This window comes from Rutidosis leptorrhynchoides, chromosome 5 (assembly GCF_046630445.1).
Source record: "Rutidosis leptorrhynchoides isolate AG116_Rl617_1_P2 chromosome 5, CSIRO_AGI_Rlap_v1, whole genome shotgun sequence".
Lineage (NCBI taxonomy): Eukaryota > Viridiplantae > Streptophyta > Magnoliopsida > Asterales > Asteraceae > Rutidosis > Rutidosis leptorrhynchoides.
In genome coordinates, this window is record NC_092337.1 from 255,712,434 (window position 1) to 255,729,514 (window position 17,081).

The 17,081-nt window shown below is 38.3% G+C and overlaps 1 non-coding gene across 1 annotated transcript; it reads left to right on the plus strand.

The window, feature by feature from the left end:
- The first annotated feature begins 587 nt into the window (after window positions 1-587).
- LOC139850891 (small nucleolar RNA R71) lies at window positions 588-693 on the plus strand. The gene has a single exon (XR_011760267.1). It is a non-coding gene; the product is annotated as a small nucleolar RNA R71 (small nucleolar RNA).
- Window positions 694-17,081: the final 16,388 nt, after the last annotated feature.

The following is a 17,081-nucleotide window of genomic DNA, read 5'->3' on the forward strand; positions in this document are numbered from 1 at the left end:
AGACGTACGAGTAAAGTCTCACTCGTACGGCTGACAAGGTCATACGCACGGTTGAGCCGAGCTGAGTCACAAATCTAATCTGAGTATACATACATGAGTGAGTGATCACCCACATGGCTGAGACAGATCACTCGTACGAGTGACAGCTGACTTGCGTGGTTAACTCAACAGCAGGGGTATTTAAGTGTTATGTTCTTCATTTTAGGTTAAGCCTCTCATTACACACACATCACTCAGATTTGGCAGCCTTATCCGATTCTCTCTCAACCCAAATCACTCAAGAGGTGAATAATAGCTCTAGGTGTTAATCTAATCACACAATCCATTGTTGTGGGTTGACTAAATTAATCCCAAAAAGAAAAATATTCACTAGAATGGTTTGATTCACTAATTCCGCCTTTGTGTGAATTAAACCTGTTGATTTCGAAGTTCCTAGTCATATTTCATCACATGTCATGTTCTTGAGCAACTCCCATACTTCTTCTGCGGTTTGGTTCATCAGATTTCCTTGAGCTGCAACATTGATCGTCGTCCTATGATTTACCATAAGACCATTGTAGAAGGTATAGATTTGAGCTGACCGTTCTAACTGGTGATTAGGGCATTTCTTCAGCAGAGTTTTGAATCGCTCCAATACAGTGTAAAGAGATTCATCATAACTTTGTTTGAAGTTAAAGATGTCATTCTTAAGTTTGGTTTGTTTGGAAGGAGGGAAATATTTGGTTAGGAATTTAGTAGCCATCTCCGTCCAGGACGTGATGGAATCGTTTTCCAATCATTCAAACTATGTTTGTGCATGATGAGTGAGAGAATAGGGGAACAAGTAAAGTTAGACTATATCTTGTCCTATCCCTGGCTGTTTGTAGGAGTTCAAAAGAGATATGAATTTATCAAGGTTAGAGTTAGGATCGTCATTTGGTAGTCCATGGAATTGACAGCCATTTTGGATTAGTTGTATAATGTGGTGGTTTAAATCGAATGAGTTTCCTTGAATCTCTGGGAATCTGATCGGTCCTCCTCGAACCTTGAATGAGGGTTTAGAGTTTTTTTCTAAAGTAATGCGTAACGCCATTTGATTTCTGATTCGTTCTTCCTTGTGTACTTTAGAGATTATTGCGTCGGGATCAGGTACGAATAACAACGGCCCTGGTCTAGATCGGGTTTGGGTCATACACTGGGTATGCCTTTTTTGTTTTTAAATTTTAAGCAGATAAGCTAAGTTCCTAATTTAGTCTAAAGCAATCTAAGGTTATTCTAAAGTAATCTAAGGTAATCTAAGGTAGCCTTAATCTAAAGTAGTCTAACGTAATCTAATCTAATTATCCTGAGTTTAAATATGTTTTTAGTTCTTGCTACTGATTCCCTGATATTTCGATAACAGAGCTTTGCACGAACTATTCAACGAACCAAGTGGCTAGGTCGACTACGGAGAGGCAGGATCCTTTTGGTTCCAATATAATTGGAGATTGTTCGGAAAATCCAACAACCAAGTCAGTATATAATTGTCTTTCTTATACACCACTAAATGCTTGTGAATGAGTTTGAAAAAAGCAGTATTGTCTGATACCAGTTCCCTGACAGAGGCGCCAAAAACTTGTTACCACCTTGATATGGCCAAAACGGACGGTTTTATTTGTTCAGTGTCGTTAGGTCGCAACACGTCAGAATCAGTCATCAAAAGGGGGTAATGGTTTTAAATTTATATTTAGCAGGGCCTAAATCGTACTACTTCTTATTATGAGTAAGGGAAGTATGACCTAGGGTCGTATTTTTGAAATATCAGTAGAATCGAACCTATATTTAAAGCTTAAGATAATTCTAAGGTGAAGGAGTAGTGGTTTGTTACCTATTTTTGGGTGTTTCTAGTTTATAAGACAAATAAAGTAACTGCAATAAAATTCCTAATTCAGATAAGGTTAAAATAAGCGCATGCTATGATTTCATCAGTTACTTTGCCGAGATTATGGAATGCTGGCTCATGAATAGGTAGTGGCCTTGTATTCATTAAACTGGTCCTAAACGCCCCTGTCATAAGACATGTTACTGGGTAATGCGATAGGCTTGAAGATTCTGAATAGACAGCAAGGTCCCTTACCTCCAACACCCGTGCAGTCTGACTACAGGCATACACGTTCAAACGGCTCATCCAGTTGAGCGACTCGGTTGGGTGACGTATTAGCATTCCACAAAGGTATAAACTTTCTTAAGCATAACAGAATACAAGGCGTGCCATATCCGAGAGACGTGATGTGCTTTGATGCTTTCGTTAGTGATTGGGTTTGAAAGATAGTTAGGCCCTTAAAAGAGTTCAACCATAAGAACACCATGGCCAAGTCAGATTTTGACTTCCATGAACACGTTAGGTTATCCTAACGGTCCAATCCTTTATGTGTTTAAACAAACAGTTCCTTAATTAACCAAGAATCCCTCAAGTGGGGTGCAATTCTTGAGACCGCGTTATGGTGAAGTGTAGTAGTCAGCACAGCCCATGTTCCATGGCCTTACTTAACAGAGGTACAACTTACAACAACCGCTGTACTTCAGCGTGCACGTACGAAGTTTATATGCTTGGTGACTACACTAGTATGGTCTAGGACCTACAATGTACTAGGGGTCTAGTTAGATGTTTCACTATGAAAGAGTCCACAGTCAGAATCCAAGGCTTGGTGGACTTACTAGAACCGGTGTGCCTTAGTCAAACATACGTTGTATCTGATAGATTTCTCTTACCAAGCGGTGACACAGAAAGTTTACTCTGGATCGGGGTTCGCGAATTCCCAATAACATAGCTAATAACTACGTTCTATTAGTTGGAAAAACGATTGAGTTTAAAACATAATCAGAAAGTATCTTGACAACATACACAAACCATAATATTATTTCCTCATTATGACTGACTACATCATATCATACACTAAAGATAACTACTCGCTAATCATGGCAACAATATCACAAGGCATAATGATGGAAAACATTATATAAAGACAGAGGATAGAAGTACCAGTAGATTAAACGAGTTCCGAATACAAAAGTGACAACTTCAAACTCCGGACCGCTCCTAATACAATCTTCGGCGTTCTTCTCCGGGTACTAGGTTTCTCGCACGGAGTTGAAGACCTTGAAAGTATGACTAATATTGTTGAAAGAGAGAGAAAGAAGTGAATTGAAGTTTGTGTAAAAATGGATGACAAAGACCCTTTAAATAGACTTGAAATATGCCTGCAAATGGCTGGAAGCCGTTTGGCAGCCCGTTTGCAGGGACCGTTTGACCAGGCCACCCGTTTCTTGTGCCCGTTTGCCTTGGTCGTGTGGCAGGCCAATTTCCCTAGTGTCAGGCCGTTTGGCAAGCCGTTTGGCCTGTCCTAGTTTGCTGAATTCACTGGATCGTAACTTGATTTCTTTTTTTTCATCATTTTCGCTCTAGAATCATCGTTTTAGCTCTGATTCTCTTGATTCTATTTGCGCCGTCTTCGTAATCACTTGTTCTTTAATTTTAACCGGTGAAGCGGGTATTTTGGTGATAGAGTTTGAAGTTTTATTGTTTTTGGTCCTTAATAACGAGGTGAAAATGTGACTTTTTAGCCAATATCAATACCTAATATGTCTGCTTTTTCCTCGAGGACGAGCAAAGTCTAAGTGTGGGATATTTGATATCGGTGAAAATGTCGTGTTGTTACCCCCAATAATATGCCCTAAAACAATAAAGTTTCAAACTTTTTCAAAGAAATAAAAATTTGTTTTCTTTATTTTGTAGATTAAGTAAATACAAAGGCGATGCAACAAGAATCGAAGAAAAGGGGCTTAAAACGAAGAAACTAGAGTGATGTGTAATATCTAGTATATAAATTATGTCTGGAAAAATACCGGTTAAAAATGACTATTATACACTCACGGACAGTGTACCCGATCGTGTAGCAGTATAGAATTTAGGTAATTCCAAGTATCATTCCAACGACAGTTTCACGCAAATATCAATTGTCAACTAAATAAAACTAAACTAATAATAAACTAAGAATCAGAAAGTACAAAATTGTTTGTTTTTGGCTATTTAACGATTAGCTGAATCAAAGGTAGATTTAATTTAAAGAACAGTACTTTTGCTATTTAATTTTATAGAAAGTAAAATGCAGACTCAACAAACGAATTAAAGATAGTTTTAAATTCAATAGACAAAGGAATGATTGCCTAGAACTGCTACTATCAGTGTGGATGATTTAGTATTAAGCACTAGTTATATCGATACATGCATGCAATTACAAAATCATTTTACCCAGAGTTCTGTTATAGCAAACACTTCAAGCTAGGATTTACTGGTTTAGGGTTCCCTCTCACCAAAGACCTCTTTCGCTTGTGACTAATTAAATAACTAATTACAAGATTTAGATTCAATTGTTTACGCGTTCGCTCCACATAATTGACCCCTATTTTGTTCAATCAATGTTACCCAATTTACCCCCTTGTCCAGCAAGCACCCAATTGGTTAAGAAAAAGCAATTGAAAACTAATGCACTAAATTGAAACAGGGTTCCCTTTGTTCAAATGTAGGACCCTAATATTTATTGTTCATAAAGTATAAATGGTGTGCATAAACGGTGTGAAACATAGTGTGAATTTAAAAGATCAGAAACTGCTCAGATCATTGTGCGCGCCGCGCACCATTAGGTGAGCGCACCGTGCACCCTGCCAGTGACAGAATTCTGTCTTTTTCTATTTTGAGTTAAATGATGGCCATTTTGGTCATTTCACTTGGGGTCAGTTTGGAGCCTTCAAAGCTGATCCATTGATCATCTTATCCTCATTTCTACACCAACAACACTCTCATCTTCAAACCCTAGAGAGAGGAAGTGTTTTAGAGAGAGGAAGCTCCATTTAGAGAAGAAGGAGTTGGATTCTCACCAAAGCTCGGGTTTTAAAGTTGTTCATCTCGTTTACGGCTACGTTGTGGTAGTATTAGAAAGTTCAAAATCCGAATTTCATTTTTAGATTTGATATTCAAGTTAGGGATTGAGCTTGATTTGTTGTGAAACCCCTTTTGATGTTGAAGTGGGTTTATGGTGACTAGTTATTGTGGTTACTTGGCGGGTTTTGGGTTGGTTGGCGATTTGGCCATAATTTAGGACTTGGAATTGGGTTTAATCACTAGGTTTGGTGATTATGTAAGTGTTGGAACCCATTTTTAGTGTATTTGAAAGACTAATTTTGAAATGAGTCAAAATTAGGGTTCTTGAGTGATTTTGAGAATGATAAGTGTTTAACACTTGTGTTTGGGTTTAATTGGCGTATTAGGACCATTCTCGCTAGAGTTAGTGATTATTGGTTAGTTTGAGCGCGGTTTGTGCTTGGAAGTGCAATTGGTCGAAATTGCACTAAGTGCCATTTTGAGTTGGTTTGTAAATCCACTCTAAATGTGTTGCTTGCTTTGTGATAATGGAATAGGTACTTTCCATTGGCGCGTTGCGGATTATTCAGAAGCATTCATCAAGACGACAAGGTGAGTGTTAATATCTTATGTGTATATGTATGTGTAGGATGGGTGCGGGTCGGGTGGAGTGGTTCTCGGTTATAGAGCTCACTTCACATGTAGGTGGAATTGATGGACTTGTGTAATAGGTCCAATTGGCACGGTTGTCCGTTTTGGTTGACCACCATTGGTGAGGTGCACACTTAGTGTGTACGTTATCACATGGACTTCTGATATGGAGTTAAGTAACCCCGATGATGTGGGTTTTGATTTGGGTAATGAATCTCGGGTAGTGCGGATTCATGATGACTCGGGTTGTTCGGTCATCTTATTGATGAGGTAGTGAATCTCGGGTTGTGCGAATTCACTAAGGCTAGGGTAGTTCGGCCAACCTCGGTTGTTGAAGTGGTGAAGAAGTGAATCTCGGGTTGTGCGAATTCATTAAGGCCCAGGTTGTTCGGCCAACTTTTGTATGATTGAGGTTAAAGGGTTAACCTTGTATTTTGGTTACCTTTTGTATAAGCGTATGTACTCATTATATTGTTGTATCTAATCTTGTGGATTTGGCTTGATGGTACGTTAGGTATAACATTGCTTAGTTATGCTCGGATTACGGTATGCGTTTACTATTTATGTGGTGGTGATGCGTATTCATTTTATGCATATATGTGTAAGCAGTATATTCTCACTCACTAAGTATTAGCTTACCCTCTCGTTGTTTATATTTTTATAGATTTGCACGGAGGCGGTGGCTCGGGTAAGCGTGGGGACTAGTGGACTTGCGTAGTTCGTTTTAGAAGACTTGCTTACGGATTGATTAGGATTGGGTAGCGCATCCCCAATCGCCATGCTCGGTCTTTATTTTGTGTTAAAAATCAGGTGGTCGGAAACTTGTATTTTGTATGAAAGTCGTAAAATGGCTAAGGTGGGCCCGGTGTCGTAAAACTCATTTTATTATTGGAACGTGTTAGTTTTAACTAATATTAAATGTTGTGAAAACCGTTTCGTCTAAAAGTGTCGGGAAGTGATAGATCTTTAATGCAAAAACAAAAAATCCGGACAGAAGCTGAATGGCCTTGTGTGCGCCGCACACAAGGAGGGTTGCGTGTCGTGCACCTTATCTGTATATAAAAAAAATTATTCCGCATTTTTGGTTGGAGAACGGGTTGGGTTGTTACAAGTGGTATCAGAGCATGGTATAAGGGATATAAGTGACTTGAGATAGGTGCCTAGACTTAGACTTTTATGTGTGCTTATTTGTTGCAGGACTTATAGGGCTTACGGGTCGGAATGAGAATGTATTTAGTGCCTTAATTGTAGGTGGGCTAACGTTTATATTAATATGCGGATATTATTAATATATTAGTGCATTGTGTTTTGTTTATGTTGTGTTGGTTATATCATCGAGTGAGGCGGTCATTGTACTAACGAGTTGATACGGCGTGTGTGCGTAATAAGGACTTGCAAACCTTATTACGGGTGTAAATCGTGTCTAACAAGTAATGTACGACCAGTGTTTAGCAAGATGGGGCGGTGTTGTGTCTGTGGTTTGTACGTTCGTGGACTAATCATTTTGCATTCCTTAGAATGATGATGCGAAACGAGATCGAGATGAATGACGAGGAGTTTGCGGCTAGGGTTGAGGCCGAGGTTGCAAAACAAGTGAAAACAATCCAAGAAGAGTTCGAAAGAAGGCTTATCGAGCCTCAGGGTAATGGTAAGAAGGAGTTTAGTTACAAGGAGTTTCGAGCGACTAAACCACCTATGTATCATGGAGAACCGGATCCGTTAGTGAGTACTCGTTGGATCTCGGCGATCGAAGGATGTTTTCGTACAAGTGAATGTCCTCCGGACAAGAAGACGAGAATCGCTACTAGTTTGTTGCGAGATGGTGCAAAAGATTGGTTGGATGGTAAGATTGATACGGTCGGCGAAGAACCGTTCATGAGTTTGTCATGGGGCGATTTTAAGAAGGAATTCTTTGAAGAATTCCGAATGCAAGCCGACTTGACAAGAATGCGTGAGGAGATACGCGTGTTGAGACAAGGGTCTATGGACCTAAATACTCTATGGGCTACTTTTATGTCTAAGGCGCGATTTTGCCCCGAGTATGTGAATAACGAAAGGTTGTTGATGCAAGACTTCCGTAAGGCTTTAAATGATAAGTTACGTGGGAAGATAAGCCTTGGGCAAGTGAACTCATTTACCGAGCTATTTGTCGTGGCTAAGGGTTTTGAGCCATATCCGAGGGAGATAATCGATAATGCTCCGAGTAAGAGAAGGTTTAATTCGTACGGGGCCCCAAGTAAGAAAAATAAGGGTGCAAGTGCGAGTACGGGTAATGTGGGTAAAGGCACGATGGATTCTCGTGCGCCTAGATGTTTCAATTGTGGTGTTAGGGGCCACAAGTTATGGGAGTGCACAATGCCGAGAAGTGATGACGGAATGTGCTACTATTGTCATAAAGAAGGACATCACAAGCCGGATTGTCCCGAGTTGGCGGTGGCGAATGCCGCAAGGTGACGTTAAGGTACGTTTCGTTTTAATAAATATGTCCTTTGGATATTTATTATGAGTCATTGTATACGAGTTTGTTGAAAGCATTTGTGTTGTGCATATTCTGTTATGGGTGACATTCCTAGTGGAATTACCCTACAGTGATGTTTTGATTAATGGCCGAAGGGCGTAAGACTTGGTGCAACCAAGCATTCCTTAGTGTTGGGAAATGTTTCTACCAAGCCTTGGGAATGGGCTTTGGTGTTTGGTCGTTAAGTACGTGCTTGTTTTCGTATTGAAGTCGGGGAACCATGAGGTTCGACGGGTGGATAAAACCCTAAAGATCGAGTGTTTGATCTCGATGTATGTTGGTAATGGAGTCTACGCGACGCTGTTTTAGGTGCCTCGTTCATACCTACTAGCGTGGTATTCGACTCCGATGGTGTTGTGATTACATTGTACTTTGGGTACCCTATAGAAACTCTTAAGTACATGAGTGACTAGGTGGAAATGTGACAAACCATGGTAATCGAAGGATTGCAAGAATAAAGTTCGTGTAATTTGTGGTAAACGCTTCATTCGAAGTGATGAAGGATAGGTTAAAATCCTTCGAATGCTCAAGGTAGGAGCAAGATGTGGTGATGGGTCGTGTGAACCCAATTGTAGAAAGGTCTACCTTTCAGTAGCATTGTACGGTTGTACAATGCGCGTGTTGTGTTGGTTTTGTGTCATTTAAATAAAGCCAACGGGTGACAGTGTGCGTCAATTTCTAGTGTGCGAAATGAATTCATGAGAATTCGAGTGTTATGACCGATGGAGAGATTGGTCACGTATGTCAGAGAGTGTAATTATCGCGGATGATGTTGCCACGGCGATGCGGTTATGGAACGTAGTTCCAAATGGGGGAGTTACACTCCCGCACGTGGAGGTTTTAGTGTGAGATTTTAGATAATGCTCATAGTAGATCCGGAATTAGTGTCGGGACCAAGATTTGGTCGATTTATGATAGAGTACAAATTCGGTTAAATTATACTTATGGTTTCGGATTTGAATTATCACTGAGGTGGTAATGTGGTGAATCTCGTTGAGAGATAATGGGCGTATTTGGCGAGCTAGGTGAAATCCCTCGGTTAATGAAATGTCCCGTTCATATCGATTATAAACGTTCCATATTAATTGATTTCGTTGTGAGGTTTTGATCTCTATATGAGATGTTTTTCAAAGACTGCATTCGATTTTTAAAACAAACCATAATCTTTAAAATATTACGACGATTAACAAATAATGATAATCTAAAATATAGCGTTTTCACATGACCATTACATAATGGTTTACAATAATATTACACAACAATATGTATGTCTTCGAATGTAGTTTTTAAACAATATTATACAAGCATGCTGACTCCAACTCTTGTCCATAAATTAGCATGCAATAGCGGAAGCTCTTAATAATTACCTGAGAATAAACATGCTTTAAACGTCAATAAAAAATGTTGGTGAGTTATAGGTTTAACCTATATATCAAATTGTAATAATAGACCACAAGATTTCATCTTTCAATAACATGCAATCTGTATAAAAATTATTCATATGGTTGAACACCTGGTAACCGACATTAACAAATGCATCTAGAATATCCCCATATATAAATATCGAAGTACTAAAGTAGTTCAAATTCTCTGACTGGGGTGTGTCAAAGCCCATAGATCTATCTTTAGGATTCTCGTCAATTGGTGGCAATTATAATAAACACCAATTCTTAGACTACCAAGTTCAACAAGGGCGATAACCGGTATAACGATTCAACATAAAATGTAGTTTCAATACTTGTGTCTATTTTGTAAATCATTTTCAAAACTGCATGTATTCTCATCCCAAAAATATTAGATAGTAAAAATAGGACTATAACTCACTTTCACAGATTTTTCCTTCGTCGGGAAAATAAGACTTGGCCACGGGTCGTTTTGGTTGACCACCATTGGTGAGGTGCGCACTTAGTGTGTACGTTATCACATGGACTTAAGATATGAAGTTAAGTAACCCCGATGATGTGGGTTTTGATTTGGGTAGTGAATCTCGAGTAGTGCGGATTCATGATGACTTGGGTTGTTCGGTCATCTTATTGATGAGGTAGTGAATCTCGGGTTGTACGAATTCACTAAGGTTCGGGTAGTTCGGCCAACCTCGGTTGTTGAAGTGGTGAAGAAGTGAATCTCGGGTTGTGCGAATTTACTAAGGCCCGGGTTGTTCGGCCAACTTTTGTATGATTAAGGTTAAAGGGTTAACCTTGTAGTTTGGTTACCTTTTGTATAAGCATATGTACTCATTATATTGTTGTAGCTAATCTTGTGGATTTGGCTTGATGGTACGTTAGGTATAACATTTCTTAGTTATGCTCGGATTGCGGTATATGTTTACTATTTGTGTGTTGGCGATGCGCATTCATTTTATGCATATATGTGTATGTAGTATATTCTCACTCACTAAGCATTAGCTTACCCTCTCGATGTTTATATTTTTATAGATTTGCACGGAGGCGGTGGCTCGGGTAAGCGTGGGGACTAGTGGACTTGCGTAGTTCGTTTTAGAAGACTTGCTTACGGATTGATTAGGATTGGGTAGCGCATCCCCAATCACCATGCTCGGTCTTTATTTTGTGTTAAAAATCATGTGGTCGAAAACTTGTATTTTGTACGAAAGTCGTAAAACGGCCGATGTGGGCCCGGTGTCGTAAAACTCATTTTATTATTGGAACGTGTTAGTTTTAACTAATATTAAATGTTATGAAAACTGTTTCTTCTAAAAGTGTCGGGAAGTGATAGATCTTTAACGCAAAAACAAAAAATCCGGACAGAAGCTGAATGGCCTTGTGCGCGCCGAGCACAAGAAGGGTTGTGCGCCGCACACCCTATCTGTATAAAAAAAAAATATTCCGCGTTTTTGGTTGGACAACGGGTTGGGTTGTTACATCAAAAAAGTATACTAATCAATCAAATAACAATAATCAACAGACACTAGAATGATTCTTTAATCTAAACTCACAATTATCATGCATGAATCAATAAAACATTAAAGTAATCATCCAACACTTAAGGCATACAATCTTGACAAGCATTAAAGTATTTAGCCAACAATCATGACTGAAAACAAAATCACAAATTGCGAGGCGATGGATTGGTTTCATGATGCGATATGTGGTTCTAAATTAATGTCGAGTAGTTATGAGCAATGATGGGCAGTTTTAGGCTCATGGTCACGAAGCGACCAATCAAAGTCGCGACGCAAAAATTGGTATTAACTTGGTGCCGAGTGTATTTGAAGTGGTTGCTGTAGTTTTATGGTGAGGATCATGACGCGACCCATTAATGTCGCGACGTGACTTTTTGGCGGTTTCAGCATGCAGGCAGCCTATAAAAGGATTATTTTACCCTAATTTTCATTATTCATTCTGAAACTAATTTTGAGAGCTTTAGGTGCGATTTTTGGTGTTCTTTGGAGACTTCCATCATCAAGATTTCACCTTCATCATTCAAGGATCAATGAGTGGTAAAACCTTTTCACCTTTTAAACAAGCTAGGCATCAATTATACACTGTCCCTCGAGTAGCGACATATAACCTTCGCATCGCGACCCAACTTTATTGCAGATTCTGACTTCGTACTCTATGATAACGCGTCAAAACTCGATTTGAACTTTATAACTGGTTGATATGGGCTAAAAAGTCACGTTTTTACCTCCGATATTGAGTCCTAAATTAATAAAGTTCAAAAGTTTGTCAGTAAAATGATCGCTTTTTCAGTTAAATTCGTAGATGAAGTAATTACGAAGACGATTCAAAAAGAATCAAGAGAATCGGAGCTAAAACAAAGATTCTAGAGCGAAACAGTGAAAGACAAGAAATCAAGTTACGATCCAGCAAATCAGCAAGCCAAACAAGCTGCCAAACGGCTTGCCAGTATGGCAAATGTCCTACAACACGCCCCAGACAAACGGGCACAGCGAATGGGCTAGCCTGCCAAACGACCTCACCAAACGGCCTGCCAAACGGCTTGCCAAATGGTATGTCAGCCGTTTGCAGGCCATTTTCACTTCTATTTAAAGGCTTTTTGTCATCCATTTTCAACACACCTCTCTTCACTCTCTCACTACAATACACTTTCTCTCACAAGAGCTTTCAAGGCCTTCTCGCCTCCGAGCGAGAAATTAAGTACCCGGAGGTAAACACTGAAGATTGTAATAGGAGCGGTTTAGAGAATGTCAGCACTTGTAATGGTCCAGATCTCGTCTGTAAAAGGTGAACGCTTTCCTTAATTTAATAAAGTGATTTTGTTACTTTAAGTTTCTTTCATCTTGCATGCTTATCTATCTGTTGCAAATGTTTACTATGTGTTGAATACTTTATCTGAAACTTGTGCTATTGTTATGGTGAAACCTTGACGGTTTAGAAGTTTAATTTACGGATCACCCTTTCCGCTTATTCACGTGGCTATAACCTAGTATTAGGACTTGATCAACCCTAGGATACGGGTAAGTAGTTATATGTGCTTAACGTCATAATAGGGATATAGTTCCTACGTACGAATACCCATTTATTCGTCAAACAAGAGCTGCCCAATTAGGTTGTGATTAGAGTAGGCAATATGGAGTTCAGTGAACACTGGCTTGCTCAAAAGCATGATTCGCGTCAGAAGCAACGTTCTTGAGATGTTGTAAGATGATCCGTGGTGAATAAGTGATGGCAAAGGAGAGACCTCTAATCCAATTAGCAGTACCTTAAAATATCTAAGATTGCACATCTGTTAATGTTAAGGCATAGCTTAGTATTAAGTGGTAGAATATTACTGTAGTTAGACCAACTAGGATTAGGAAAAGCTAAGACTTTCCTTTAGGGATATACCACGTTGTTCATGTACCTAGGATTTAATCCATAAGGTCATTTACAACCTCTAAGGTTAACGTTGGGAGTAGGGATATCCGTCTTAGTCAGAATCTTCAAGGCTTAAACTCTTAGTAACAAATCAGTTAGGTTCATAACTCAAGTTGATTGAGGTTTAGTGTTTATTCTAGGAAGTTAAACTCTTGTGATAATTCCCCTTTAGAATTCTATTCTTCATACCTATCTGTTTTTACCTTTTCAAGTTTATATTACCTTTAGTTAATCTTAATCAATCACCACTTGCCACTAGGGTTAACTATTTAGGCACTTTTGTCCCACATTACTGAGCGAACATACTAAAATACGAACCTGAGTTATATTTACCACTTACTTGTTAAGAGGAAGAAAAGTAGGTGGAGTTATAGCTAGGAAATCCCAGCTAAATATAAATAATAAAACCGTTACTCTCTTTTGGTAGCTAATTCTGACGTATTGTGACCTAACGACACCGCACAAATAAAACCGTCCGTTTTGGTCATATCATAAGAAAGTAAAGTTTTTGGCGCCGTTGCCGGGGATCAAATTTTCTGTCTGTTAAGGTAATCGTTGATTCTGTCAAGATATCTGAGATTCTTGAGTGGTGTCCAAGAAAGACAATTATACACGGACTTGGTTGTTGGATTTTCAGAACAGTCTCCAATTATATTGGAACTAAAAGGATCCTGCCTCTTCGCTGTCGGCCTGGCCACTTGTTTCAAAGATAAATTGATAAGGAACACACATGCTTAACAAACGGGGAGTTTGTCGATATCGGATTTAAAGTTGCTATTATAGTAAACCCTTTTAAAACTATAAAAACAAAATATTAATTATGGTATTAATTTCTGTAGATTTCAGTTCAAGCTTAACCGATCACGAAGAAAGTGCGAAAGGAAGTTGCTCTCCCACAACTTCGGAAATCGGAGAAGTTTTTCTTTATAAAACCAAAACAAATCTAAACTCTGATGAATCTCATCAAGAATTAATTCTTGATCCTTGTAGTTCAAGAAGCCAGATGACTTCATCCGACTTAGAGATTTCATTGCTTTTGGATAAGTTTTACTCAAATGAACCAGGATTCGACCCTCTTCACGATCCAAAAAGGAGGCTCAGTCTTAAAGAACTCCTCATTATGGAAGATGAAATACGGGAAGAATACCTAACTATTTTCAAATATCCAGACTTGTTTGAATATGTCCCAAAAGAGAAACGATACATTGATAATTCAAAAGCTCCGTTTACTGGAAATCTGTTAAATCCTAGTAGAAGGTTAGACGTCTATAGAGAATTCATTATGCACCTCTATTCCTCAGACTTCCCATTCTTAACATTTTAAATAAACATGTTAAAAGAGCTGCGTTCTCAAGTTCGTTCTCTACACAAACTGTTAAAAGAATGTGGGGATGATATTTTTGTCAAGTATCGGGATGCAGAAATTGACCCCAAATTCGATTTAGAGTCATTCGTCAGTTTTCTTCCTCACATCAGTGATAAGAAATTTTCTCAAATTCATATCAACCGTTATGTCGCGCCAATGATTTCTGAATTAGAATTTTGGATTGAAAGCAAAAAACTTAACCCTATTTCAAAATATGGAGATCAAGATTTCTTCTACTTTGATCCAGCCTCATTTCTCATCTAATGATTAATCGAAGTTTTTCCGGATTCAACTGAGGAAAGAATACATCAGAATTTCTTCGCAAAAAGAAAGAAAATATATTCTGAACTCGTGCAAATCCTCACTATGTCAAAATTTCCCTTTACAACTCCGCAAAGAAAGATTATTCGAGAAATATTTGAGAACTTTAAATTTACTATCGGTGATCCTGACTGCGTGAAAGATCTTTTATTTCAAGACACATTGTCAAAACTTCTTTTCAAACTTAATTATCGAGATACTGAACCTAGGGATGGAATTTTAAACATTAAAAAAGTTAGAAGGGCTTTGGTTAAACTTATGGACGACATCGGAGATTTACAAAAGCGTGAGCGTAAAATGCTAAGTGATTTTGAAATATTTTCAGTACACTCCGCTGATTTACTCTGGTTGGTCAAAGAGGCGTTAAATTTATCTTTTTTGCCGCGTCATTTTTGGAACTTAGTTGTGAAAACTGTGTAATTTGTGTTATTAATAAAATAAAAATTTTAATTTTACTCCGTCCATTTGTCTTTTCTTTTAATTTTTAGTTTAATTAGTAAAAAAATAACCGGATTAAGATCCGAAGCAGAATTTTATTAATCTTTTATTAAGTTAGTATAAAATTTTAAAATTTTAAAAAATATAAAAATTCGCGAGTCGGGTCGGGAAAATAAGCCCGTGAGCCGCACGGGCCCAAAATCCTTCCTCTTTTCTTCTCCTTCTCTCCTTTTTCTCCTTCCTTTTTCTTTTCTTCTTCCCTTCTCTTTTTCCTTCTACCGACGGCCCAAGCACACCACCACCATCACCATTTCTTGACCGATTTTAACGATTCAAAGCACTAATCCGACTCTCTCGTGCCTCCTAAACATGTTTCCATCATCAATTTTTCATAAAAGGTACTCTTTCACGGTTAAAAATCGAGTTTTTACTCGAAGTCAAATTTTTGACTTTTGAGAAAAATTGTGTTTTATGCCCAATTTTAATTTCCTATATGCTTAGTTAGACAATGTGATTAATATGTGTTAATTTTTAGGTTCGATTGAGGCATTTTGGTTCACTTTTAGCTTTCGATTCGTTAATTTGGGTTTTAGGTTAGAAATTGGTGAAATTGTTGGAAATTTGATGTTTTGCATGCTCATGTAGGCTTAATAATTCATCTAGTATGCTTAGAAACTAGTTTTGGAACAATTTAGGATTGTTTAATTGAAAATTGAAGTTTTGATAAAACTATACATAAATTAGCCTAAATTAAGATATCATTGACTTGCAAATGAAATTGGAGCCTAGTCATTGATTTTTCTTATTTTGTACGTTTTGATCAAAATGAATATTTCTCGATAAAAATGGTCTTAAATCTTGACTTGAAGACGTTATAGGCAAAGTTTGATGTTTAAAAATATTTAAGGTAATTAAAAATGGTCATTAGAATCATTGTATCCTCTTACATTAATCAAAATTGCTTATTACGACTAACTCGCTATAATTATTATTTTTAGCATTATTTGTTACAATCACTAGTACGCTCCGAATTTTGACTAGAAATATTATTTTCGGCAATTTTGGCTATAATTAACGATAACAAGGATATAGAAAATGCCATTTTTAAAGCCCTCATTTCGAATTTTTTTCGAAAAAAATATAAGCATTTTTCATTTCTAAGTGTTATATTAAGTCATAATATTTTGGAACATAACCTATGTTATTTGACTCTCGCATATGGCTAATTATCTACCAGAAGAGTACGAGTTACCCCACTCCATCCACGGGCAAGATAACTCGGCGGATAACGAACCATTCATGAGAACCTGGATAAACAGGCTAAAGGGTGCCAACAAGTACATAAATTGGGAGATAATGGAGCAGTGTGGGTGGGCCGATGAGCTGAGACAGATTTTGAGTTTTACGGCACACGGAAAAACAAACAGCGCATGGCAAAAGCTGTTTGAAATCAATGAACGAGTCTATTAGGAACCATATGCAGAGTTTATGGCAACATGGAGATTCGAAGCAAATGTTGACCAGGAAGAATATAATAGTCATCAATGCATCCATTTTCACCACCAGAATCAAATGCATCACCTGACTCTTGCACAGTTCGCAATCCATCTAGAACTGTATAAGAGAGCACACGTTAACCGATCAGTTTTTAAGAGAGGATACACCATTCTGAACCTAATCGATCATCAAGCTTTCTGGAAAGCCTACACCTCCGATAATGAAGCCTGGAGGTCAAGTAAAAAGGTCTCAAATTTCACTAACCATGTTCATCGCGTTCTCCACCACCTCATCGACAATCTTCACCCAAAAACCCAACATGGCGGTGCTGTCACCGTAACGATATGCACCTAATGCATGCCATGATTCACAAACAAAATATGCAAGTCGCACACCTTCTAGCTCAAGCATTTACTAATGAAAGGAATTCCCCGAGAACAGTTGTGCCAGTTTTGGGAACCGTTGTCACCAAACTCCTTCGCCGGATGCATGTTTTGGGTAGTATTGAAAGGTTTGGTTATATAAGGGAAACTGAGTCAGAAGAGATAGGGTATAGATTACTGCACACCTAGA